We start from the raw sequence: 19,506 nt of genomic DNA on the forward strand, positions 1-19,506 counted from the left end.
CTACTTACATTTCATGTGTTAAGTTCATTTGGTAATTTATATTTCATGTACTAAGTTAATTTGATACAATGAATATTTTATTGTATGAAATACAGTGACAGGGTCAACAGTATTAACATAATGACAGTAATCGTTTTTTATTCTCATTTAAAAATGCAAAAAAGAACACTAACATATCCCTCACATCATTGTTAAAGGAACAGAGAATATTTTTCTTTGCTAAATGCATTTTCTATTATTTGGGGGGAGGTGTGGGGGATGAGTGAGAAAAACACCTTCAAAATATCAAGTTCATTTCTAACTGACATTTTCTCTCTTTTTTTTTTTTTTGAATGGGAAAAGGTATTTATTGGCAAATGATGTATCAGATAAGGGGTTAATATCCAACATATACAAAGAACTCATTAACTCAACACCAAAAGGACTGACAATCCCACCAAGAATCTGAATAGACATTTTCCCAAAGATATATTGATACATATGACCAAGACACACGAAAAGATACTCAGCATAAAAAAGCCCCCATTACTCAACATTAGGGGAATGCAACTCAAAATCACAATGAGAGAACACCTCACACATGTCAGAATGGCCATTACAAAAAGATAAGAAATAACAAGCGTGGAGGATATAACAAGTTGGTGAGGATGTGGAGAAAACCCCTGTGCACTGTTGGTGGTACAAATTGGCTCAAGCATTATGGAAAATAGTATGGAGAGTCCTCAAAAGCAGAACTACAAAAAGATCTAGCAATTCCATTTTAAGTATTTTTCTCCAGAGAAAACAAAAACATTAATTAGAAAAGATGCATGCATTCCTACGTTCATTGCAGCATTACTTACAGTGGGCAACATATGGAAACCACCTGAACGTCCAGCAACAGATGAACAGATGAAGATGTGGTATATTATGCACAGTGGAATGCTAGCCATAAAAAGAAAAATCTCTTGTGATTTCAGTGTAACAGCATGAATGGTCCTAGAGGTTATTATGCTAAGTGAAATAAGTCAGAAAGAAAAATGATGTATGATTTTAACTTACACGTGGAATCTAAAAAAAAGCAAATGAAAAAAGGAAAACAATAGAAACAGATACAGAGAAGGAACAGTGATTGCCATAAGGGAGGGAGTGGTGGGCTGAATGGAGAGTAACAGGTACAGACTTCCAGTTACAATATAAATGAGTCATGAGGATGAAATGTACAACATGTGGAATATACAGTCAGTAATATTGTAATATCTTTGTCTGATGACAGATAACTAGACATACCATAGTAAATATTTTGTAATACATAGAAATACTGAATCACTATGCTATGCACCTGGAATTAACATAGTATTACAGGTCAATTATGCTTCAGTTAAAAAAAGAAAAAAAAAAAAGATAGTTCTTTGAAAAGATCAATAGAATTGATAAGCCTCTAGCCAAGCTAACTGAAAGAAGAGAAAATACAAATTCGTAAGATCCAAAATAAAAGTGGGACATTACTACAGATCCCATGGATATTAGAAGGATAATCAGGAAATACTATGAACAACCATATGTCCACATGTTTGGTAACCTAGGTTAAATGGAGTAATTCCTTGAAAAATACATCTGCAAAAACCTACACAAGAAGAAAAAGACTGAATAGGCCTATATCTATTAAAGAAACTGAATCAATAATTAAAAACCTTCCAGAACACCAGCAGGTCCCAGATAGGTTCACTGGTGAATTAAAACATTTAAGGAAGAATTTATGCCAATTCTATACAATCTCTTCCAGAAGACAAGATGCAGAAGGGAACTTCCTAACTCTTTATATGAGGTCAGCATTATTCTAAAACCAAAACCAGATAGTCTTTAAAACTACAGACAAGTATCTCTCATGAACACAAATGCAAAAGTTCTCAACAAAATATTAGCAAATCAAAACCAAAAATGTATGCAAAGAATCTATTCCAGATATGCAAGTTTGGCTTACCATTTGGAAATCCATTAATCTATCACATCAACAAGCTAATGAAGAAAAATCATATGATCATATCAATAGATACAGAAAAAGCATTTGACAAAATCCAGCACTCATTTTTTATAAAATTAGCAAACTAGGAATAGAGGGGAACTCTCAACTTGGTAACATCTACAGCTAACATCATACTTAATGGTTAGAAACTAGAAGCTTTTCCACTAAGAGCAGGAACAAGGCCGATGTCCTCCCACCATCCCTTTTCAACATCATACCAGAAGATCATTAAGAAGGTTCAGAAATTCTTGGGAGGATGCAAGGGAGGCAGAACGTGAGTATGAGGTCAGCTGGTGGCCACATGGCTCCATCTAATGGCTTTGCAGCTTGCTCCATGTTCCTATAATTGACTCTGGAGGCCGCCTTGAAAGGTCCTGCCCACAGCTGAAACAGTTGTTGGGGCCTCTCCTTATCTTTTATTCTTCACCTTTGTCAGTTTTTAAGCTCAATGGAAATTCTGCAGTTGAATCAATGTTAGAGAGCAGAGGTAGGAGAGTGCAATGGGCAGGCCAAGGCTGCTGAGCTCTTACTAAAAGTCAATATTTTAGGCTCTTGCAGGCCATACAATCTCTGTCACAACTACTCGACTCTGCTGATGCCTCAAGCCATAGAAAATAGTACATAAATAAGTGGGTCTGGCTCTGTTCTAATCCACTTTATTTATGGACACCAACATTTGAATTTCATATAATCTTCTTGCATCACAAATATTTTTCTTTTGATTTTTTTCAACCAAATTAAAAATTGGAAAACATTCTTTGCTGATGGGCTATATCAGGACAGGCAGCAGGCCAGATTTGACCCAGGGGTCACAGCTTTCTGACCCCTGGCACAAACACATTTTACCCAAGAAGCTAGTGTCTCCACTTACAATCTGACTTTAATAATACCATGTGCAACAACAGTGATGACAGCTAACGGCTTTACTCCTTACCAAGCATGTTCAGACGTACTGAATCATTTGATTGGCAAACTAATGATAAATATGAGAGTCAGGTAAGATGATGCTCAGGGAAGAGAAGAAACTGAGACTCAGAAAAACTAAGAGACTAACCATGGTTTCCAGGGAGGAAAGAGCCACTGGAACTCCAACCCCCATCTGACTAACAACCTGCAGGAATAAGACTTCCTATGTGCCCATTTCTTTTGGCGATACCACCGCTGTTCTGCTCTCTCAGGTTGAAGATGTGGAGATATCTTTGGCTCCTCTATCTCCTTCAGTTCCCAGCTTCAATTTCTTACGGCAGGACCTTGGGAAGACCTCTTGGGTTTGTCCTGCTCTCACCACTCCTTCTGAGGGAAGACTCAACTGGGATTCAGACAAAGATGGTGGTGCTCAATCAGAATAATACAGGGGTCAAGGGAAGAAAGTGCAGGAAATTCAAGAACCAAGCCACAGATCACTGGAACTGACTCACTGGAGAAGAACCCTGATGCTGGGAAAGACGGAAGGCAGGAGGAAAAGGGGACGACAGAGGATGAGATGGTTGGATGGCATCACCGATTTGACGGACATGAGTTTGAGCAAGCTCTGGGAGTTGGTGATGGACAGGGAGGCCTGGCATGCCTGGCAGTCCATAGGGTCACAAAAAGTCAGACACAACTGAGCGACTGAACTGAACTGAACTGAAGCCCAAGACATAAAGTGAAATTCAAGCAAGAGAATGCTTCCAATTCATTAATCCTTCAATAATACTTACAACATACAGTGCACTGGCCAGGCATTGTGGTCAACACTGTTTCAGTAGAAGGCATGGGGACCTAAGTCCAGTGAAAACAGGTTAGAACATCAGATCTATAAGACGTGGATGACAACAGCAAGGTAGGGACTGAGAATGAGGAACAGAGCAGGAGAGCCAATTACTTCAGAAGCAAGATGTCTGGAATCCGGGAATCAGCTGGATATTACATTAAAAAACTAGCAAAAGAGAGATTGGAGCAGACTGCTAGTGTGAGACCCTCATGGAGGAGGTGAGCAGGGGCCGGCTGACTACCTGTGAATGGCAGCCCAGGTAGGTTAGAGAAGAGGGAAAAGAGGCAGAGATGGCATCAGGGTCCAAGGCACTCACAAGTTTTCCAACTGTAGGAAATTCACTGCCAAGAGAAATGTTTTAACTCAAGCTTTATCAAGCCAGGTCTCACTGGCAAACTGTCCAGATCTTGGGTTCTTAAATTTCAGAGCCCCACTTTAAGTGATTCTTAACATAGGAATTTCTCACTAGGGGAGGGAAGTCATATCAGCATGGGATGTGCACAGATAATCTGAAAAAACACATTCAATGGGTCTAGTTATGTGGTTTATAATAGGAACTACAGAAAGAAGGTTGGGAAAATTCTTCTTGGGAAGTGAGTGAGACACCAGAGACAGTGAGATGGTGTTTGAGGGGACATGGATCTAAACAAGGTTGAGAAAAATTACTCTTCAGAGTATGTGAACTTGGTTCTGTTTCTCCAGCTGAGAAGGTGAGACCCCTACGGATCACACCTTGTGTTTCTCAGGCATCCACCAAGGTCCCTGACATGGTGTTGGTCAGTAAGTGCTTTTTCCTTTTTCAGCAATTGTATATTGCTTTTAAATGAGTTCACAACTTTTGAGTAAACATGATTTTCTTTCATGGAGATGCTATAAACTGTTTCCAGCAAAATATTCAAGGCAGTGTAAAATAAATTTAACACAATGATGGCTTTGAAACTTAGAAATCAATAAGAGAATGCAAAAGCTAGAAGAGAGAATGTTGGAAAGATTTTTAATAAAAAGAAAATATGATTCTTTATGAAGAAGAGAACCAACAACTGCAGTTTTTTAACAGAGAGAAATCACACTGAAAAAAGAGGTATGAATTGGCACGACTTTTTGGAGCTGCAAGGAGAAGTTGCAATTGATATCAAAAGCTTTTAAAAAAGTATGAATTTTGCTTTCAGAAGTTTCATTTGTAGAAGCAATGTACCTTATATAGTTAATCATGGAAATGCATAAAAATTTTTTATTTAATTCTTTTCACTGCACCATTATTTATAATAGAGAAGAACATGGAAACAGCATCAATATTCAGCAATAAAGGAATGGTTTAAACACTTAAAAGGAAACAAAACTTTAGGCTATGCCCACAGAGTTAATATTCTACAAAATTAACATTATTTAAAGAAAAATACTTAATGGTATGGTGTTGTTCCCATTATATATTGCAAATGAAAAAATAGCATATGTATAATGTAAACTCAGTTGTGGATAAAAATGTTATGAGAAAAAAAATTTTATATGTATAATTGAAATGATGTACTTCAAAGGTTAACTGAAGTCATCAATGAGTTGTAGAATTAAGGATGATTTTTTGTTTTCTATACTTTTAAGACTTTCCAAATTATTTCTAATCTTTTAGTATATTTAAAATTAAAAAAAAAACATATTTTACCCCCAAAGGCTCTACAAAATTTTGTAAACCTTTGCAAATGGAGGTTAGCACTAGATTGCTGATAGTGGGGAGCAGAAGAAGGTGAGGCCCTTCCACTTGGTTAATTCCTCAGCCCATAGCTACAGATTCATTATCATCCTACTGATTCTGTTTCTTGAAAATTCACTGAATGAAAGAACAAAAATATAGCAATATAATTAGGCCTGTGATCTCCTTCTGTAAGGAAACAACCAGATGCAGGGGAAGGTCTAATGAAAAGCAAAAAAAGTAGACTACGATTATTAAAACCAAGTTCTCCATCACACTCACCAGAGCCCTCCTGCATACAGGTATTCCAGGAACAACAATTTGCCCTATCCTAGCTTGTTCAGTTACTAACTTGTGTCCAACTCCATGCAACCCCATGGATTGCAGCATGCCAGGGTTCTCTATCCTGTTCTATCTTCCAGAGTTTGTTCAGATTCATGTTCATCGAGTTGGTGATGCTATCTAACCACCTCATCCTCTGCTACCCCCTTCTTCTTTGGCCTTCAATCTTTCCCAGCATCAGGGTCCTTTGCAGCGAGTCGGCTCTCCGCATCAGGTGGCCAAAGTATTGGAGCTTCAGTTTTAGTATCAGTTCTTCCAATGAATATTCAGGGTTGATTTCCTTCAGGACTGATTGGTTTGATCTCCTTGCAGTCCAAGAGACTCTCAAGAGTCTTCTCCAGCACCACAATTCAAAGGCATCAGTTCTTCAGCGCTCAGCCTTTTTTAGGGTCCAACTCTCACATCCATACATGATTACTGGAAAAACCATAGCTCTGACTATACAGACCTTTGTTGGCAAAGTGATGTCTTTGCTTTTTAATACTCTGTCTAGGTTTGTCATAGCTTTCCTTCCAAGCAGCAAGTGTCTTTTAATTGCATGGCTGCAGTCACCATCCACAGTGATTTTGGAGCCCAAGAAAATAAAGTCTGTCACTGTTTCCATTGTTTCCCCATCTACTTGCCGTGAAGTAATGGGACCAGATGCCATGATATTAGTTTTTTTTGAATGTTGAGTTCTAAGCCAGCTTTTTCACTCTCCTCTTTCACTCTTATCAAGAGACTCTTTAGTTCATCTTTACTTTCTGCCACTAGAGTGGTATCATTTGCATTATCTGAGGTTGTTACTATTTCTCCCAGCAATTTTGATTCCAGTTTGTGATTCATCCAGTCCAGCATTTCATATGATGTACTCTGCATAGAAGTTAAATAAACAGGGAGACAATATACAGCGCTGAGGTACTCCTTTCCCAATTTTGAACCAGTCTGTTGTTTCAAGTAAAGTTCTAACTGTCACATCTTGACCTGCATACAAGTTTCTCATGAGATAGGTAAGGTGGTCTCGTATTTCCATCTCTTTAAGAATTTCCCACAGTTTGTTGTGATCCACAGAGTCAAAGGCTTTAGCGTAGTCAATGAAGCAGAAGTAGATGTCTTTCTGGAATTCCCTTGCTCTCTCTATGATTCAGTGAATGTTGGCAATTTGATCTCTGGTTCCTCAGCCTTTTCTAACCTCCACTTATACATATGGAAGTTCTCGGTTCAAAAACTGCTAAAGCCTAGCTTGAAGGATTTTGAGCACAACCTTCCTAGCAGCATGTGAAATGAGCACAGCTGTATAGTAGTTTGTAAAAAGGGAAGACAGAGAGGATAAAAAAGAAACTGCAGATTAAAAAACATTTCCATGCATCTTGTCAATTGTAAGTATGGCTGGTTTTTAATAGACTGTAGCTGAAAAGTCTCCCATACTGCTTAGAAGGGTATTCTTAATTTTCCTTTATGGCTGATAATAATGTTTTATTAGCTATATTTATCGCAGACACATACAAATTCCCTTTCAATAAAGGGAGCCAGATGATATCATGATTTGGCTGAACTAATAATTATTTGTTGGGCATCTAACAAAAAGCTTGCAAGGTGGGTATTACTACCTTCATTTTACAGATGAAGAAAATGAAGCTTAAATGAAGTGCTTAAAGTCATGTAGCTAAAAAGTGGTTGAGCTGCAATTTGAACCCTATGGCTGTAAAGCATACGCCTATCCAGTAGGCCAGTGGGTTGTTCTGGGAAGGGATGTGGGCAGGTGGGCCAGGATAACCGTATCAGGAGACACAGTGGGGCTTTTTCAAATTCTAGGGAATGGTGTGTATCAGGTCACTTCTGTTATTCTGACTCCTTCTTTCTCTAACATTCTCTTCCCTGTTTCCTCTCTCTGATAAACGTTCCCTCTCTGCCTCTACATGGGTCTGTCTCCCACTCTCTATCTCTTTATATAAAACTGTAGTCTGTGTTTCCCTCTCCCCCGACCCCCGCCTTTTTCCTCTCTATCAGGCTCTGCATGTCTGAATGGCTCTGTTGCTCTCTGTATATGTCTGTCTTTTTCTCTCCCTCCACCTGCCCTGTGTGTGTGTTTATATGAGAATATGATCTCCTAGTTCCTTCCCAGCTACGGCATTTTTCCACCTCAGCCCTGGGTGCCAGCCCTGTGTGCCAGCCCTGTGTGCCCTCCACTGGGAAACAACAGCATTAAATGGCAGAAATCCTGAAGGTTTAAAACTCATAATGAGCAGTGCTGAGGATATTGAGGATGGGATCAGAGTACATGGAGATGTGGTGCAAAAAGAATTCAGAAAGCAGGAGCAGATTCCTAGGGGAATGACAATGAGTTTTACTATGAACATGTGGAGTTTAAAGTATCTACACAGTATCCATGGGGCTGTCTCTATTGGCAGTTTAAAATGTAGATATGGAGAAACCCAGGCTAAAGACTGAGGTTTGGGTTTGACCAGTCTATTGATAGAAGCTGAAGCTAAGAGCAGAGAAAATCACCCTGGAGTACAGAGTGTATATTAGACAGGGCTCTCCAGAAAAACAAAACTATTATGATATATATATATATATATATATATATATATATATGTATGTATGTATATAAACTTATGCTTAGAGACATGTTTTATATACATAAATGTCACACACACATACACACACACACACACTTATATATATAAAGGGTTATATCATAAGGAATTGGTTCATGCAATTATGGAAGTTGACAAATCCAAGGTCTGCAGGGTGAATTGGCAAACGAGAGACCCAGGAAAGCTGATATTTCAGTTCAAGTCCAAAGATAGGGAAAAAACCAAAGCTCCAGCTTGAAGGCAGTCAGGCAGGAGGAACTCTCTCTCATTCAAAAGAGAGTCAACCTTCCTATTCTAGTCAGGCCTTCAGCTGTTTGGATGAGGGCCACTCACATTAGGAAAGGCAATCTACTTTACTCCATCTACCAAGTGTTCATCTCATCCAAAAACACTCTTCCAAGTACACCTGGAAAAAAAGTGTCTCGACAGCTTTTGGCCAGTCAAGTTGGCCCAGGCAGGTTGACACATACAATCAGCCATCCCAGAGTAAGACTGGACAAGACCAAGATCATAATGCCTAGGAACCCCAATATTTAAAGGCCATCAGAAGAGAATGGGAAGAGAAGAGACAGCAGAGAAATGGTCAGAGGGGCTCAGAAACCTGGACTGTTGATATGAAACAACCCAGCATAACTATTTCCAAGTGTTCATGAGGATGTTTTCACATTCTATTCATCAAATCCTTTGTCCAGGTACAGCCAAGCCCACTGGTGCCCTGGCCCATGCAGAGGTTGCCCTGCAGAGTTGCTGCCACCCTGTGCAGGCTCTCTCTGCCTGAGGTTGTCCATCCATCATAGGAGGTTGTGTGCAGATGGCTAGAAGCACCAAGGAAATACTGCCCTAGAGGCCATCCTCAATCAACAAGGCCTGCTATTTGGTGGGTATATTAGTTTCCTATTGCTGCTACCCCAAATTTAATGGCTTAAAACAACACAAATTTCTGCTCTCACATTTCTAGAGGGCAGGAGTCCAAAATCAGTCTCATGGGCTAAAATCAAGATGTCAGCAGGGCTGGTTCCTTCTGGAAGCTCCAGGGAAGAACATGTTTCTTGCCTTTTCCAGCTCCTGGCAGCTGTCTGCATCCCTCAGCTCATGGCCTCTACTTCTATCTTCAAAGCCAATAGCACAGCACTTCAAATTTCTCTCTTTCTCTAAGCTCTGCTTCCTATGTCATATTTCTTCTCTGACTCTGACCCTCCTACTTCTCTCTTAGAAGGACCCTGTGATAACCTCTCCCTCTCCAGGTCCTTAACTCCCTCGTATCTGCAAAGTTTTCTGTGTAAAGTCACATATTCACAGGTGCCAGGGCTTAGGATGTGGACCTCTTTGGAAGAAACATCATTCTGCCTACCACATCGGGGAGATTCCTTCCTTTTCCTCATCCCCGAGGTATGTCCCACACAGCTCCTCAGAGAATCTCCAGTAAGAAGGACCCCCAGCAACAGTCCACGCACGAGCTTGCCCCTTTGCACCGGCTCCCCACTCTCCCCGTCTTACTTCCACACTCCCTCACCATGCTTCATGTGGTCACGTCCCAAATAAACTCCTAGCACCATCTTGCTTTTAGGGAGAATGCAAACTAAGACACTTGTCTAATTCTGCCAACCATACAGGCAGGCCTGCACTTTGGCATACTAATTTTATTCCTTTTGTATATTAAAACAAACTCTCTGGAAAAGAATAGAAGTAAAAAAGCAAGAAAGACAAGCAAGCTGGCCAAGTTCAGAGCAAAAACCATCTTCATTTATCTAAATGAATTCTAATCAAAGACTTCAGGCTACTTGAATTTTAAAAACATACCCTTTCCATACAGCATTGTGCAAGGTGTATTTCACAGCCAATTCCACGTAGCTCACATTCAATTTTGAAAAGGTTATAAATCAGATCTCTCTTTAATAATCAAATTTTCAACATCATTTACATTTTTCAGTAAAGTTTGAAACCTGATTTTTATCTTAATCAATGAAAAGAGAAATGTATGTTCCACCTATAAAAAATGAAACATCAGAATACAGTCCTTTGTTCAAAGCATATATAACTAAATTTCAATTACAGTGTTTCTGTAATGTCAAGAAATAAATGGAGACTAGCTCTTTTTCTTTCTTGTTATTTAATCATAAGTGCCTTTTCCAGCCCAAGAAACAGACAAAGCTTTTTTCCAACTTATATAACACATTTGAGAATAATAAAATGTACCAAGGTTTAAATGTTGTATGCATGTTTTTTTTAAGAACCTTAAGTTTTTCCAGCTACAGATTATTCTCTAATGATGCTAAATTCACCTGCTTTAAAATCACACAAACCCTATCTATAATTATTTGCTCCTCACATAATTACAGAACAGTTAAGATTCTGATGAATAGAATGACCTACTTCTTTGCTTAGGGCTAAGTGAGCAGTAATCGTGCATCTAAGAAGCAATTAATTCTGAAGGCTTTGCCCTGATATTTACAGAGAAGGGTACAAAGAGCCCAGATACCCTAATCTCTACTTTCAAGTAGCATTACAGATGTCAGTAGCTGATAGAAAAGTTAGGAATGACACTAGATACCTACTGGGAAGCTACCAAGGAAACATCTTGTAATCAACTACACATCTTCTGGGGATCATTTATTAATGATAACCATACTGAAAAACCATAAGCTGTATGTATGACTGTATGACGAGAAGGTTGTTATGAACTTCTACCACACAGAAGGATATGGTGCATTAATGAAGAAGAAACTATTCCTCCATGTATGTTCTTTCTCTTCCCCAAAAGGGAAGCATGATATACAACACTGCTCATCAAGGGAACATACAACTTGTCCATGTCCCTCCTGTTCACCAGACTGGCAAGGGGGGGAAAACCACTTTACTTTGCCTAAGACACCCTTGAAAATCGTTCTGACACCAAGGTTTCTGATCTATGGTTTTACCACTAGGAAGCATCAAGGCCACACTCAGTTGACCTGAAATTTTTCCTGACTCACTCTTACAGTTCTCTCTTCACATTTCTGCGTACCTGATTTTCAATCCCTTGGTGAAAAAGAAGAGCTTGGTCTGCATACTTTATTTTTAATAGAAACTTCAGTTTCCAGTGCAAAGTCAAGTTTGTGTGTGTTGCTGGCCAGATGCATTGAAACGAACATTTGCTTGTGTGCGTTGCTGGCCAGATACACTGAAACTAACATTTGCCATCTCAAGATGCAGGTGAGGCTGTGGCAACCAGAAAAACCATCAGGCCTACGTCTGCAGTTATGTGTGTTCTCCCTCAGCGTTATGCGACAGATTGCCTCAGTTTCAAAGCAAGATCCCCACGCTCTCCTCTCCTTCATATAAATGTTGGGACTTCTACCTATAAAAAGCCATGGCTTGATCATAGGACGAGACCAAGGGAAGGCTGGCTTAGTGACCAGGTAACTCTGAAGTCTGATGTTTGCTGATGACCCTTATCTAAACTTTCTGACATGACTCTACTTGGTCATCATGAAGCTTCTACTTTTCTAGTGCCATGGCTCAACCAATAGATGAAATCAATTAGAAGTGGAGCACTGAATGAGGAATAAAGTGGTTTTCAAGGCAGCTTCAGGGTTTGTTTCCAAAAATTCCATTTACCAGTTCCTAACATGACACTTCTCACAATAATGGGCAAATATCAAGGTGTACTCTCAAGAGAAATGGAGGCAAATCTTTGGCTAAGAGCACCTCAGCATTGCAGTTAATACACTCAAAGGCAAGCTTTTCTGCCATCTAAATGGATTACTCAAAAAGAAAGTTCCCCTGAGCTCTTGATCCTTAGGAAAAAAACCAAACTGCCTTGCCAGATCACTACAGGCCGGCAGGAGAACAACTTCCATCTTTCCCCTCTGAAATCCCTTAAGCAAACTTTGCATACACTCCTTTGGAGCAGCTGTTCAACATTTTATTAAATGGGGAAACATTTTATTAAAGCAGTGGAACCAATCTCAATATCCTTATTCTTTAATCATTTCAAACATACTTCTGTTTTGCCAAGTTCTTGAGATGCTAACCGTCCTGTCTGTCACGCCTGCTTACTTTCACCTCATGCTGAGATGTCTCCTGGTGTGATCTGTAGTTTCTCATGGGAACGGGTATTTCAGTGGATGCTGTTTCCCCAGGAGTCTTGGGCAGCCTGCACTGCGGAAATGTCCCTACAGGTGAGCAGTTTCTGTTTGCCTGTGCTGAGCGTACCAGGGGCTTCGCCCACCCGGAACAGCAGTGTGCGTTCATTTCTGAGTTGTGGGGTCTTGCATGATGAAGGCAGGCCTGGAGCTCTCACGTCTCTCTCGGCTCCTGCCCCAGCCTCAAGCTGTATATTTTACACTTTGTTTTGATTCATGCAAAATTTCTCAGTTTGTAACAGGAGACGGAAATCCATATGCAGTCCACCACACTGCTAGAGCTTGAAATCCAGACTTGACTTCTAACCACGTGTTTTCGCTTTTTTATTTATTGAGGCAGAATTCACAAATCATCAATCCTAAAGGAAATCAATCCTGAATATTCACTGGAAGGACTGATGCTGAAGCTGAGGCTCCAATACTTTGGCCACCTGATGTGAAGAGCCGACTCACTGGAAAAGACCCTGATGCTGGGAAAGATTGAAGGCAGAAGAAGGCAGCAGCAGAGGATGAGATGGTTAGATGGCATCACTGACTCAATGGACATGAATCTGAGCAAGCTCCAAGAGATACTAAAGGACAGGGAAGCCTGGTGTGCTGCAGTCCATGGGATCGCAAAGAGTCGGACACAACTTAGTGACTGACCAACAACAGCAAGAATTCACAAAACCTACAATTGACCATTTGAAAGTATACAATTAAGTGACATTTAGCACATTCCCAGTGTTTCATAACCATAACCTCATCCTAAAATGTGTTTCATCAACCCAAAGGAAACCCTATACCCAATAAGCAGTCATTCTCCCTTCTTCCCTCCCCCAAACCCCTGGCAACTACTAATCTGCTTCCTGTGTTTATGGACTTACATATTCTGGATATTTCATATAAATGGAAGCATACCATATGTGACCTTTTGTGTCTGGCTTCTTTCACTTAGCTTAATGTTTCAAGGTTTGTCCAGACTGTAGCATGTACACCAATGGTCAAAAAGCACAGGAAAAGGTACTGAACATCCTTAGTTATTAGGGAATGCAAACCAAAGTCACAGTGAGACACCACTTCATACCCACTAGGAAGGCATACTGAAAACAAAACAAAAAATAAAACAGAGAATAACAGTATTGGCAAGGATGTGGAGAAACTGGAACCTCACGCTGCTGGTAGAAATGGAAAGTATAAAGCTACTGTGTAAAACAATTTAGCCGTTCCTCAACAAATTCAACATAAATTACCATATGACTCAATAGTTCCATTCTTATATATAGATATCCAAAAGAATTGAAAACAGCCCCTCAAACAAATATTTGTCCATAACAGCACTAATGTTCATAACAGCACTATTCAAAGTAGCCAAATGTGGAAACAATTCAAATATACATCAACTGGTGAATGCATAGTGTGGTTTAATGATACAATGGAATATTACTCCGCTGTAAAAAGAAATGAATACTGATACTTGCTGCAACATAGATGAATTCTGAAGACATTAAACTGAGTGAAAGAAAAAAGACACACTAAGTGATGGAAGATGAGGCAAAGAAGCTATGCAGGTCCTCTTTGAAGCTGGGTGGGTGCCACAGGGAAGGGAAAAGGCAGAACTCATATTCCATCTGCACACACTCCACTCATCGGGTCTCAGATCCCACAGGAGACCCACCTGCCACACTTCCTACTACAGCAAACACCCAACATGACAATCAAGCCAGGCTGCCTGGATGACTAGAAGACATAAGTCTCCTCTCATTAAAACAATTTCCCACTTAAATTATTTACTTCTCTGGAGTAATCACAAATTGTACCAAGTCAACTGCTACACCAGAAGCAGAAGAACCAGAAGCAAAATCTTGGGTAGGTTTTTTATTAATATGCTTTCATTCAATTAGGAGAAGAAGTCAACGTTTACTGAATATCTAATGGTACCAGGTACTGGGTCAGAAAACATCTATTTATAATGCCTTGTATATTTATGAATTAAAGTTAAGTCTGCAGCTATGTTTAAAAGGGAGGAAGAGAAATTGACTCGCATTTTTTCAACCGACATAATTAAATCCCAAAGCTCTGAGCATCAATTAGACACTAGAAATAAAATCTGATTATCTGAGACTCATTTCCATACAAACACTTTTATGAGTTGCCTAACCACGCATGGCCCTGAATTAGCCATCAACCAAAATGGATTTGTTTCTACCCAGCAACAAACAAACCTGGAACCCATTTACGAGTTTCCTATGAAGAAACAGCCAGAGACCTTTTGTTTAATTGGCAATATAAGCATCTACATTATTAATGATAAGTTTATCTTCTTCTTAATATAGAAGTCTAAAGGCCATCCACACTGCAGCAAGTAACAAATGTGCAGAAAGAGAACCTAAACAAACAGTATCCACTTTCTCTGTGGTCCAATGTTATGGGGAAATAGTTTCCAAGATTTGTGTGAGGTTTTATGTTCACACAGAGACATCTGCAATAGATCTGGGAGTGAAGTGCAGCTACTATGAACATCTTAACTCTATGAAAGTTGCTTCCAAAATGGTAATGCAGTCTCCGATAGATTAACAAACAGAAAATCAAGACCCAACTCATTCACAGAGCCAAAAAGAAATCAAAAAGAATAACTTGATTGTCTTACTTGTTTTCTCACACCATGTACCTCCTAGGAGGCTGCCATCTTTTTTCATCTTAGTGAAAAGAGCCTCCCTAGTTTCTTTCCAAGTAATATTTTTGAAGGGAAACTTCAAAAGTATTGCTTAAAACCCCTTCAAAGCTTCTTCCTGCCTTTGGAGAAAAGTCTAAACATCTTTGTGTGGCTTATAAGATCTGCATGATTTCAGCTCTTAAGAGTTAAGTGTGTCTTACCACCAAATTACACATAAAGTTACACTTTAACTTCTATCTCCACCTCCTCTTTCCCTAGCTTACTCCTCTCATTCTTCAGGCTCAGCTCAAAAGGCACTTTTCAGGGAGGTCTGTTCTGACCCCTACACAGGTCCCTCTCCCAGGGCACCCAAAGAATCCTGAGGTTCCCATATTGTTAAGGTCAGGTGCCACGCTGTAAGATAACTATAACTGTTTTTGTTTAACGACTGTCTTTCCTGTTAGTCGATTAAACTCTCCAAGGGAGGGGATGCCTGTGTTGCTCATTGCTGTAGCTTTAGCACCACCCAGGGCCTGGAGGGACATTGTAGATGAGGGTCACTGTCGAATTAATATATCATCTTCCACAATAACGTATTCTCACGAGGACTGGGGCCACCATTCTCAGACATTTGGAGCCAGGTAAAGGATAACTGCTAATACAATTGAAATGGTTCTACTGAAAACTACCTGCATGAGGGGTTCTAAACCATTTCTGTGTACTGGACTCCTCTGCCTGTCAGAGAGGACTAAAGACCTCTTCTTGGAATCATGTTAATAAATGCATAAAATAAAATGAACAAAATGCTAAAGAAACACTTATATTTAAATACCATTATCAAATTATTTTTAAAATTTGTGGTACAATAGCAAAGTGAAAGTCACTCAGTTGTGTCCAACTCTTTGCAACCCCATGGACTTATAAAGTCCATGGAATTCTCCAGGCCAGAACACTGGAGTGGGTAGCCTTTCCCTTCTCTAGGGGATCTTCCCAACACAGGGATTGAACCCAGGTCTCCCACATTGCAGGAAGATTCTTTACCAGCTGAGTCACAAGGGAAGCCCAAGAATAATGGAGTGGGTAACCTCTCCCTTCTCCAGCAGATCCTTCCGACCCAGGAATCAAACCGGGGTTTCCTGCAATGCAGGCAAATTCTTTACCAACTGAGCTATGAGGAAAACCCAATACAGTAGTAAATATGCCTTTTTACTCTCTCATTAAATAAGAAGATCGAGGAACAGATCCAATAACCACCATAATTTCAAAGTGATGATAAGCATAAATGACATATTAAGATTCTGTGACAACTATTATGTTGATATGAAACTATCTATAATATTTATTGGTGAGAAAGACATAGTTACTGCTAATACGACTACAGCTACTGGCTCCACCCGTGATTAGACAGGACACTAAAATTCAGTTAGTGAAAACAAGCATGTAATTTTTACCATCTACGTTCATGGACCCCTAGAGAGATCTTCATGAAGGCCATGGAATTCCTCGCTTAGCTCTCCTGCTGTGGGAGAGTATGGGTTACCCGCCCTCCACTCCTGGATCCATCACCACATCTGTGCATGTGTCTGTGTCTCCAGGCTGTTCTCAATCAGTGGCTGGGCATGGGGGTCGGGGTACCAGTGCATGTCCAGGCCTGTGTGGCAGAAGGGTCCTCTAGTGGGCAACTTGGGCTCAAGAACTCACAATCAGCCTGGCCAAAACATCCTGAGAACTGAGCTGTCATCTGCATCCTTTCCTACCAGGCCTCGCTCCTTGCACCACTCCTTTCACAGAAGTCAGACCCGCACTGTAGTCAGAAAGCCCTCCTGGCCCACTCCTGCCCGCTGCCCTTTATCCTCCCAGGCGAACTCCCAATAAATCTCTCATATGCATAATCCCATCTTGACTCTGCTTCTCAGAGGACCTGAACTAACGATCTCTTTTAATCTAAGAAGAAAGAAAGGCTGAGTTAACTGATTTTATTCAGAACTGATTGTTCTGAAGATATCTGGGCATTTTACCAATACCTACTAGCTGATTTCAGAAACCATTATATCTAAATACCACTATCAAATAATTTTTTAAATTTGTGATACAATCTTAAGTATACCTTTTTACTCTCTCATTAAATAGAAAGACTGAGGAATGGATCCATGCTGCAGGGACCTCACCATAATTTCAAAGTAATGATGAGCATAAATGACATTAAGATACCTGTGACAACCATAATGTTGACATGAAACATGATTTTTTTTAATAGAAAAAATTTAAGCCACTTTCCATAAACTCTTTGGCATCTAAAGGAAGGGCCATATGGGATCAAGGCCAAGGACTAGCTTCCCTGAACAGAAGACAATGGATCATCAAGGAGCCTGGAACAGGAGGAAGAGGGCTGAGCTCTGCAGCCGGCACAGAGACTTTATTTAAACAATACAATTTGAAGTAAACACACTGTCAACCCCTTAGAATATCCTCCTTTTCTCATTTTTGAGAGCATCTCTGACTCAATACTATGGAATGTACACATAACTCCACACACACAATAGAGAAGTTCATATACTGGATGGCTAGGTGTACTCAGAACTTCAGAGAAGATGCTGAGAAAATAGGATTGTGAAAAGTAAATTTTAACGCAGCGATGAGAAAAAGACTATTTATAGCACAGAGCGTTTCTCTTCCCCATGCTCCCCTCTTTCCACAAAGGTGATAAAAACATAAAAGGTAGCATCAGTACCAAAACGGAAAAGAACACACCCAAAAAATGGTGGGGGGGGGATGTAAATATGTACATAAGAATCAAGATGACAGCAGTAAACACAAGAATAAAATTTCTAAGAGCTAAGGGGGAGAAATACGTTCTTAGCACCCAACATTGAAACTTGGAACATATTTTCTCACTGAAACCTTTCTGGGTACGTTGGTTAGATTCTGTAGGACCCTTACAAGAAATTCTGCTTCTAGTACACTGTGAGCTAAGTCAGTAGTTACAGTTGCTGCAGGGACCTCACTGTGACAGATAACACGGCTTCTAAGGGGTAATGCCCTCTGCATTTCAAATCAGTTTGGGGAAATGAATTCACTCAGAAATATCTCATGTCAGCTCATGTAATCAGATAAATGATGCTATGGACTGAATTGTGTTCCTAATAAAAGATATGTTGATGCGCTAACTTCTACTATTTTAGAATGTGACTTAATTGGAATTGCAGATGTAATTAGTAAAATTAAAATAAGTCAGGGACTTCCCTGACAGTCCAACGGTTAAGACTTCACCTTCCAATGCAGGGGGTGTGGGTTCAATCCCTGGTTGGGGAGCCAGGATCCCACATACCTCATGGCCAAAAGAAAAACTAAAACATAGACCAGAGGTAGTATTGTGACAGAGTCAATGAAGACTTTAAATATGGTCCACGTCAAAAACAATCTTAAAAAAAAACAGTCATAATAGAGCAGGATGGACCCTTAATCCAATATAACTGGTGTCCCTGTAAGCAGAGGACAGAGAAAGAGAGAATACCACGTGAAAATAGAGACTCGTGGGGAAAAGATGGTCATGGAACAATGACGGTGGATACTGGAGTGAGCATCTCCAAGTTAAGGAGCATCTCCAAGCTAAGGAACATCAAGGACTCCCCAGATCCCCAGAAACTAAGACAGAAGCACAGAACAGACTCCCACTTAGAGCCTTAATGAGGAGTTCACCCTGCCAACACTATGATTTCTCCTACAGCCCCCAGAACTGTGAGGGTGTATATTTCTCTTAAGTCACCCAATGTATGGTTCTCTGTTAATGCAGCTCAAGGAAATGAAACCTCCCTGTCCAGCCTGCCTGCCTCTGTCACCACCAAGTCCCTGATTTGTAAATCTCACAGTAAGGTACTGGGTTCCACGGGCCTTGAGTTCAGGCCAAAGGTGGATCAACACTTTTGGGAACTGGAATCCTGGTAGCAAAACTCAGCCTGCCAATGCTCTCTATGGACCTGAGTCTCCTCTTTGTTCTGAACTAACAATTTGCATTGCTGAGACGATCTAGTTCAATTCTGGCCTCAATACATTACACTTAAATTGTACTTTTCTTCCAAGAATACTTATGAAAATTGCCTCATTAATTCTCCCCACTCTTTTGTGCAGTAAGAAAGGGACAAGTACTATTATCTTAATTTTGAAGATGAAGACACTGAATCCTAAGATCCTAGGACCATGAAGAACATTGAGAGGTCATTGGTTCCAAAGAGGCCAAAACCTGTTGCTTCGCAGAATCACCTGAGCAATGCAGCAAAAATACAGATCCACGCGCCCAGCTCAGAAGCTTCAGGACACAGCCCAAGGGTCTGTATTTCTGACAAGTTCCCCAAGGAATTTTTAATAACCTGATTCGCACGAT

At 40.2% G+C, this 19,506-nt stretch overlaps 1 protein-coding gene across 2 annotated transcripts in view; it reads right to left on the reverse strand.

The window, feature by feature from the left end:
- Positions 1 to 19,506, reverse strand: part of ARMH4 (armadillo like helical domain containing 4) — a 142,093-nt gene that overhangs the window by 9,008 nt on the left and 113,579 nt on the right.

This window comes from Bos taurus, chromosome 10, assembly GCF_002263795.3.
Source record: "Bos taurus isolate L1 Dominette 01449 registration number 42190680 breed Hereford chromosome 10, ARS-UCD2.0, whole genome shotgun sequence".
Lineage (NCBI taxonomy): Eukaryota > Metazoa > Chordata > Mammalia > Artiodactyla > Bovidae > Bos > Bos taurus.